At 38.0% G+C, this 9,596-nt stretch overlaps 1 long non-coding RNA gene across 1 annotated transcript; it reads left to right on the top strand.

Moving 5' to 3' along the window:
• On the top strand, positions 1 to 4,728 carry LOC126767205 (uncharacterized). The gene is made up of 6 exons (XR_007669025.1): positions 1 to 79; positions 143 to 392; positions 459 to 3,426; positions 3,490 to 3,664; positions 3,734 to 4,022; positions 4,250 to 4,728. It is a non-coding gene; the product is annotated as an uncharacterized LOC126767205 (long non-coding RNA).
• The last annotated feature ends 4,868 nt before the right edge of the window (positions 4,729 to 9,596 follow it).

Below are 9,596 nucleotides of genomic sequence, written 5' to 3'. Positions count from 1 at the left end.
TAGGATTTCCATTAGAACCGCGGAATTCCAAAGAAATAATTTGGAGCAAAAACTTAGCTGCATTTTCACCAACGGCCAGGTAAGTGCCCAAATTCTAAAAAGTATGTTGCAAAATATACTAAACTTCATTACACATACATAGATTGAAAAATTAAGGGATGGAAACAAACGGCGAAATTGGAAAGAAGAAGACATAGCTAAGTCGATCACGCTATATTCAACGAGCTCGAAAGCGTACAAACTCCTGTATTCTTCGAATATGACTGCAAAATGACGAAGGAAGAATTGTTTAGCATCTTGTCAAGTGTTAAAAAGTGCGCTTACAATATTGTTGACATTTTAAGCGATTTGGGTGGCTCAAATAGAGGCGTATATAATGTGGAAAAATCTTGGTACATTCATTAAACAATTATTTAAATTATGATATACTTTAAATTGTGTTCTTTTTTTTATTGCAGGTTTTCAGACAACGGAGACAGGATTGTGGTTTTTGCTGATGGGGGACACACTTAATACTACTACAGAGAAATCATTTTTTGGATAAGGGCTTTACTATCAATGGAAAAATTGTTAGAAAACGCATTATTCTGAAGCTGCTCTCGCTTACGTCGAACGACCTCACCATCACGCACAAAATTTCCCAGAAGAATTTGTCTGTAACAGGAGTAGAAAAGCAAAAGGTTAAACTAGCCACAAAATTGTTCTCTCACACAATTGTTCAAGCAATAACTCGCGCGGCTAGTTTAGGTCTACTTCTTCTTAATTGGCGTAGACACCGCTTTCGCGATTATAGCCGAGTTAACAACAGCGCGCCAGTCGTTTCTTCTTTTCGCTACGTGGCGCCAATTGGATATTCCTAGCGAAGTCAGGTCCTTCTCCACTTGGTCCTTCCAGCGGAGTGGAGGTCTTCCTCTTCTTCTGCTTCCCCCGGCGGGTACTACGTCGAATACTTTCAGAGCTGGAGTGTTTTCGTCCATCCGGACAACATGACCTAGCCAGCGTAGCCGCTGTCTTTTAATTCGCTGAACTATGTCAATGTCGTCGTATATCTCGTACAGCTCATCGATCCATCGAATGCGATATTCGCCGTGGCCAATGAGCAAAGGACCATAAATCTTTCGCAGAATTTTTCTCTCGAAAACTCGTAACGTCGACTCATCGGTTGTTGTCATCGCCCAAGCCTCTGCACCATATAGCAGGACGGGAATTATGAGCGACTTATAGAGTTTAACTTCTGTTCGTCAAGAGAGGACTTTACTTTTCAATTGAATACTCAGTCCGAAGTAACACCTGTTGGCAAGAGCAATCCTGCGTTGGATTTCCAAGCTGACATTGTTGGTGGTGTTAATGCTGGTTCCTAAATAGACGAAATTATCTACAACTTCAAAGTTATGACTGTCAACAGTGACGTGAGAGCCAAGTCGCGAGTGCGACGACTGTTTGTTTGATGACAGGAGATATTTCGTTTTGCCCTCGTTCACTGCCAGACCCATTTTCTGTGCTTCCTTGTCCAACCTGGAGAAAGCATAACTAACTGCGCGGGTGTTGAGGCCGATGATATCAATATCATCGGCATACGCCAGCAGCTGTACACTCTTATAGAAGATGGTGACTTCTATATTTAGTTCTGCAGCTCAAACTATTTTCTCCAGAAGCAGGTTGAAGAAGTCGCACGATATGGAGTCGCCTTGTCTGAAACCTCGTTTGGTATCGAACGGCTCGGAGAGGTCCTTCCCGATTCTGACGGAGCTTTTGGTGTTGCTCAACGTCAGCTTACACAGCCGTATTAGTTTTGCGGGGATACCAAATTCAGACATCGCGGCATAAAGGCAGCTCCTTTTCGTGCTGTCGAAAGCAGCTTTGAAATCGACGAAGAGGTGGTGTGTGTCGATTCTCCTTTCACGGGTCTTTTCCAAGACTTGGCGCATGGTGAATATCTGGTCGGTTGTTGATTTTCCAGGTCTGAAGCCACACTGATAAGGTCCAATCAGTTTGTTGACGGTGGGCTTTAATCTTTCACACAATACGCTCGATAGAACCTTATATGCGATGTTGAGGAGGCTAATCCCACGGTAGTTGGCGCATATTGTGGGGTCTCCTTTTTTATGGATTGGGCATAGCACACTTAAATTCCAATCGTAGGGCATGCTTTCCTCCGACCAAAGTTAACAAAGAAACTGATGCATGCTCCTTATCAGTTCTTCGCCGCCGTGTTTAAATAGCTCGGCCGGCAATCCATCGGCCCATGCCGCTTTGTTGTTCTTCAGGCGGGTAATTGCTATTCGAACTTCTTCATGGTCGGGTAATGGAACGTCTGCTCCATCGTCATCGATTGGGGAATCGGGTTCACCTTCTCCTGGCGTTGCGCGTTCACTGCCATTCAGTAGGCTGCAGAAGTGTTCCCTCCATAATTTAAGGATGCTCTGGGCATCGGTCACTAGATCACCTTTGGGGGTTCTACATGAGTGTGCTCCGGCCTTGAAACCTTCTGTAAGCCGCCGCATTTTTTCGTAGAATTTTCGAGCATTACCCCTGTCGGCCAGCTTATCAAGCTCTTCGTACTCACGCATTTCAGCCTCTTTCTTTTTCTGTCTGCAAATGCGTCTCGCTTCCCTTTTCAACTCTCGGTATCTATCCCATCCCGCACGTGTTGTGGTCGATCGTAACGTTGCGAGGTAGGCAGCCTGTTTTCTCTCCGCTGCGACACGCCACTCCTCGTCGCACCAGCTATTCTTTTGCACTTTCCGAAAACCAATGGCTTCGGTTGCAGCTGTACGTAAGGAATTTGAAATGCCGTCCCACAGTTCCCTTTTACCGAGTTGTTGACGAGTGCTCTCAGAGAGCAGCAGTGCAAGCCGAGTAGAAAATCGTTCAGCTGTCTGTTGTGATCACAGCTTCTCGACGTCGAACCTTCCTTGTATTTGTTGGCGTGCGTTTTTTGCTGCACAGAGGCGGGTGCGAATCTTGGCTGCAACAAGATAGTGGTCCGAGTCGATGTTAGGACCTCGGAGCGCACGCATATCTAAAACACTGGAGACGTGTCTTCCGTCTATCACAACATGATCGATCTGGTTGGTAGTTTTTCGATCCGGAGACAGCCAGGTAGCGTGATGAATCTTTTTATGCTGGAATCTAGTACTACGGATAACCATATTTCGGGCTCCGGCGAAGTCGATCAGCTTCAACCCATTTGGGGATGTTTCGTTTTGGAGGCTGAATTTACCGACCGTAGTGCCAAAGATACCTTCTTTGCCCACCCTGGTGTTAAGGTCGCCAAGCACGATTTCTTGGACGGCGGTGATGTCAGCCTTTATTTTTGCGAGGACATCAACCAGCTGGGCAGCGGCACCTTCCCAATTAATGGTCCGGACATTCCAGGTGCATGCCCTCAAATCGTAGTCCTTATGCCATCGACTTTTCAAAATTGTAAGTAATATTTAAAATATGAATTAAAATGATAATACTATATAATAAATATTCATTTTGTAGACAAATGACTGGTTTGATCTAATGAATGTTAGGGTGCCTAAAGATGGAGTGAGGGAACGCTTGCACGCCTACGGTTTGGCTTTGAACAAGCAAAATAATCTACTGGAACAGATGACGGAGATGGTTTCATCAATGAGAGTCATTGGTAAAAATGGTTTGCTTCCATTCCAAAAAGGTAATACTCAAGTTATATATTTAGATAAGTTGATTTTCTACAGTTTTTGATTTTACTTATGATTTACAGGTATACTCCAAAGCAATAATCCTTTAAAATTGCTGCTGGATGACTTAAGACAGCAGTACAAAATTGATTACGTTTTGACCTACCGATTAAGCCAGGACGTTTTGGAAATTTTTTTTGGCATAATCAAGTCAAAAGGCGGTCTTCACGATCACCCTGACAGGCAGGAGTTCAAATATAGGCTGCGTTCCTATATACTTGGTCACAACGAAGCAGCGATCACGGAAGAAGGAAATGTTGAAGTCGACAACACACCAGATTTGGAAGGGAACTACTTACATATCTCTAACCGGTAATTATCAAAATAATAAAGGTACATAGTATTATAAATCTAAAACTACAGAAAACATTCTTATATAAAAATGTATTGATGTTAACAAATGCAAATATGTACTTACATACAAACTAAGTTTTTGCATACTAACCACCGTTTCTTATCCTAATTATAGTAATAATCTTAACTAGCAATTTATTCCATTTATTTATACGCATGTATGTAAGTTTATTATATTTTTGCAGATAATATTTTTCAACGTGTGTCAGTTGATCTAAATTCCACTGAATAAATTGAAAAAAATGACGACTTGGAGATTCTCAACAACGACGGGCTTGAAAATTTGGCAGGGTACATCTGCCACAAACTTGGTAAAGTTAACCCCGAAATTTGTTCAATTCAGAAAATTGTTCGTCTTATACTAAGGTGGATCACCTATCTGAAGGAGGACTCTCAAAATCAACAAATATGTTGATGGAGCATATGAGAGCCTTGCAAGCAGTATTTGACGACTTAAATGGTACTGATTTGCATGTACATATGTACAAATTACGTCCAGAAGCACTAAGATTTAAGTAATTTTGTAAATTGTAGCACCAAAGTAAAATAATTGTTTTTCAGAGCTACAATGTATTTTAGGATTCGTTCCTTAAATAAAAGCTAAATTGAACAGTAAAAAAAGAAAATTAAATAAGACAACAAATTGATACTTGGTCACAAAATATTCAATCTTTTTATTTGCATAAATGTATGTATATGGTTGAAACAAACACAGCAAAGAGACAAAATTAAATAATACAATGAAAATACAATGAAATGAATATGTAGGTAAATGTTGACTATAAAATATTCAATTATACTGAGGTTAACTTTTGATGATAATCATTGTCTGCAATACAAAATTGATTCTTATTGCAAAGAAAAACAAGCAACTGAAAATCAGCTGATTGTACGTTGGTCAACCGTGACGTAGATGCGCAGAACGAACAAAATTTGAACTCGTCTTTACGCAATCTTTGTTTCTATCATTCTTGTTTTTTTGACAAAAAACAAAAACATCTCTGAATAATGAAATATAATAGATTTTGTGACTGTCACTTACAGAATAGAAAAATTGTCTCTAACTTAAAATCTCAAATTTAGAGACTTGTGACTGTATCACAGTGCAGAATCGCACGGTTAATGTAAGTTTGCTTCCTAAAATTGGTCTCAGATATTAAGCATACGTCAATTTGTCAGAAACGAGTATTGTTTCTAGCTAATTTTGGTATTTAGCTAGGCCATTTGCGTTCCATAGCATAATGTTTAAGAATTTAGTCATAGTTATTTATTTTTTTGTACTGATTTTTCGAGCTTATGAAGCCTTTTTTCCAGTGCAATGGTTAACTCATTTTGTTTCGTAATTTTTTCCAAGATTTGTTGGAATATGCTTGCATCATTTGAACAAATGTTTTCTTTTACAACTTGCGAATAGTTAGCTCATTTGCTGTTGAAACCTTATTGTTTGGCGTATTGTGTTTTTTGGGTGGCCTTTTGCTTTTTTATCATCCGAGCTTTTAGGATGTGGGTCGTTTTTCTTTGTACCAGTTATTTTGTCACGAATCTTTTGTAGTTCTTTCAATACTACGCATCCTCTGTAGTTAGCAAGATGAGCCTCACCACAGTTACAACATTTTGGTTGATGGTGATCAGATTTTAGACATTCTATAGTCTTATGCTTTCTCGCACACTTCACACATCTGGCTTGCTTACCACAATAGTTGTGAGTATGCCCATATGATTGACACAATTCGCATTGTGGTATGAGTTTTGACTGTTTTACAGCCTCAGTGACAACAACTGAATGTAATATGGTTTTTATTGCATATGTCGGCTCATTTATACTGTGTAGTTGTGAGTATGCATGTTTGAGTGTACAGTTTCGGGTATTTCACCTGAAAACTAACTTCATCATTATGGTAATGTTGCATCAGTCTCTAAATGTGTTGTGATTGGCTGTTTCTACTCAGTCGCTTCAAGAATAACCATTATTGCGGGGCGACAACGTCTTGTCGCTGTCACCGAGTCTGGTTCGAGAGTGCAGGCATAAGCAGTAAAACGATACGAGAGTTCTCGCCTGTGTAACCTTCGAAACGCACTTCGCTGTAATGGAAAACGAACAGACTCCGACATCAGAAGTAGAATCTGCCCATCTGCCTCAAACATTAGATGAACCATGGCGTACTATGATGGAATTGCAGAATAAAAACTTAATTGAACTTGTGCGGGCCATAAAAACAACTGTATCTGATGATCTGTGAAGAAATGAAAACATAAGAAAGAATAAAGTTCGGAACAAATAAATGGAAGTGATAGCAATTATAATACGTTTTTGTGTAAATTCTAAGTAATACTGAAAATAAGTAATTCGTGTGTGTTTGTTGTGCTAGCGGTTCTAAAGAGTAGCAGAACACCATCCGCCACAGCAAGTTGTGGGTGTTCAAGGAGCGGCAGACAGTGCGAAAAATGTCACCGCCCTAGCAAATAATGAAGGAAAGGTGCATTATTGCTGCGCCACAAGCGTTTCCTGCATAAATTAATGAATGAGTGAAGTGGCAAGTGAATGAATGATAAAACAGTGATAATCATTCAATGTGGAATGATGTTTTTGAAAAGGTGATTACGATCAGTGCCAAGTTTTGAATGAGGTTGCGATTCCAAGTTCTCCCAGTTCAATATTGTTTACAGTCTTGAGCACATTGGGGGACATGCTAACGGCGGTTGAAACTAGAGCTCGGTCTTGGCGGGATGTGTTGGGAGAGGTGCGGTTGGCAATCAATTGTACAACTAACCGCATTGCGAGGGCGGGTCATTTAAAAATGTTATTGGGAAAGGTGGCACGCCCATTGGGATTGCTTCCGTCTGGTGACATAGAAAATGTTGTTGATCCGCCAAACGTGGGAGCGAGTTAATTTTTACCTTAAGTAAAGATGGGTCAAAAGAATATATTTTGACCTGCACCGAAATGTGTATTCTTTATTTATACTCTTAAGACTAACTTATTACATGGTTCTTACTTTTATTTATACTAACTAGTATGTTTACTTATTACTAGTTGATAGTTTGTTAAGATACAGATCACATTATTTGTTTAGGTTTGTTTACATATACCTGACATGACATTTGAATTTAAACTGCGCGAGTTAAGGAATGTATTCTCTATATTAGTAGCAAACATCAAATAAACCTTTTGTTTCAGTAAACAGAATGAAGAAACAACCTTGATTTGGAACAATTGAAATACGCTATCACTACAACAAACAATCCTAAACAAACAAGTATCAAAACAACATTGAGTTTGAATACCACAACAACCTTATCTTAAAACAAAGCAAATGTATCTAGGCAAACAATATATGTATAATACAATCTGTTTTTAGACAAGCTATCAACTAGTAATAAGTAAACAAACTAGTTAGTATAAATAGAAGTAAGAAACATGTAATAAGTTAGTCTTAAGAGTATAAACAAAGAGTACTCATTTCGGTGCAGCTCAAAATATATTCTTTTGACTCATTTTTACTTTATGTAAAAATTAACTCTCGCGTCGAAGGAATTGGAGAATTATTTTGTTTTTAGGTTGGTAGTACCGTCAGTCACATTTATGTCAAATTTCATGTCAAAATATTCATTAGTGTTTGAGATACGTTTTGTTTTGTGGGCTGCTAAAAGTGAGTTTTTCGTTTTTTGCGATGTCGAAATTTGTTGAGCAAAGAACTTGCATTAAATTTTGTTTACGGAATCAATTTTCTGCTGCGGATACGTTGAGGATGGTGCACGAAGCCTTTGGTGATGAGGCTATGTCTAAAAAAAATGTTTACAAGTGGTATAGTGAGTTCCAATCCGGCCGTGAACGTGTCGAAGACGAAGAGCGTCCAGGGCGACCATCAACCTCAACCGACGTTCAACAAATCAAAGATTTGGTTTTGAAAAACCGTCGATTAACAATTAGTGACCTTGCTGATGAAGTTGGCATATCGAAAGGCTCAGCCAATACCATTTTGAAGGATGTTTTGAGCCTCAAACGCGTCAAATTGTTATAAAGAATACTATTTTCAAAGAATACGAATATTTATTAATTGAGTTTTCCAAAGAATTGTTTGTCCAAGTGCATTTTCGCTAACGAAAATGCAACAGTTAATAAAATGTACCACTAATTCCACTAACGAAAATGCAACAGTCAACAACTCCGATGAATTTTAATAATTTGTATTTATTGTTCATTCAAGTGCATTTCCGCTAACGAAAATGCAACAGTTAACAAAATGTATAATAACTTTATTAACTGTATTACTTTGCAAAATGCACAAGACACATTTCCTAAGAATTTTTACGCAAGCATTTATTTTTAAGTTATTGCAAGAAAGCAAAATATTAGTATTTCAGAAAGCACAAAATAAAACGGAACGCTGATTATCGATTAAACCTTCAACTCAGTTGTTTAATTTGTCGTTGTTCATCACTTCGGTGAAAAAAGTGGCGCAGTTGGTAGGATATCCGTGTATCCTTGTGTGTAAAAATTTAAAATCAAGTTACATAAGAAAGGATATTGAATATTTCTATATTCGTAACGGGTAGAAAAAAAATAAGAACAACGAATCCTTTAAAACATACAAAATATTTTTGCGAAAACGTTTAGTGAAAGTGACATTTGAACTTCATAAGATTGAAGAACGAATCCTTTAAAACATACAAAATATTTCTGCGAAAACGTTTAGTGAAAGTGACATTTGAACTTCATAAGATTGAAGAACGAATCTTCTAAGCATACAATATAATTTTTGCGAAAAAGTTTAGTGAGAGTGACATTTGAACTTCATAAGATTGAAGAACGAATCCTTTAAAACATACAAATTTTTCGAAAATAATACAAAAGGGGGTGAAGAAAAGGGTAAAAAGATTTACTCTTATCGATGGTAATTTCAGACAACAACCGAAATATAAAGAGATACCCATATTAACAACTCATCAGAAACCAACTGCACATCCTAATCAACTTTAAACTCATCATAGTGACAATATTTTTTCCATCCTTGGAAACACATCCAGATCAACTTCAAACCCAACACAGAGCCAGACAGACAGCAATATAATATTCAACAACAACACCAGAAACCAACTGCACATCCTAATCAATCCTTTAAAACATACAAAATATTTTTGCGAAAACGTTTAGTGAAAGTGACATTTGAACTTCATAAGATTGAAGAACGAATCCTTTGAAACATACAAAATATTTCTGCGAAAACGTTTAGTGAAAGTGACATTTGAACTTCATAAGATTGAAGAACGAATCTTCTAAGCATAAAATATAATTTTTGCGAAAAAGTTTAGTGAGAGTGACATTTGAACTTCATAAGATTGAAGAACGAATCCTTTAAAACATACAAATTTTTCGAAAATAATACAAAAAGGGGGTGAAGAAAAGGGTTAAAAAGATTTACTCTTATCGATGATAATTTCAGACAACAACCGAAATATAAAGAGATACCCATATTAACAACTCATCAGAAACCAACTGCACATCCTAATCAACTTTAAACTCAACATAGT

Source organism: Bactrocera neohumeralis, unplaced genomic scaffold (assembly GCF_024586455.1).
Source record: "Bactrocera neohumeralis isolate Rockhampton unplaced genomic scaffold, APGP_CSIRO_Bneo_wtdbg2-racon-allhic-juicebox.fasta_v2 ctg4655, whole genome shotgun sequence".
Taxonomy (NCBI): domain Eukaryota; kingdom Metazoa; phylum Arthropoda; class Insecta; order Diptera; family Tephritidae; genus Bactrocera; species Bactrocera neohumeralis.
The sequence above is the reverse complement of the archived record's forward strand: the minus strand, read 5'-3'. Positions and strand labels throughout refer to the sequence as shown.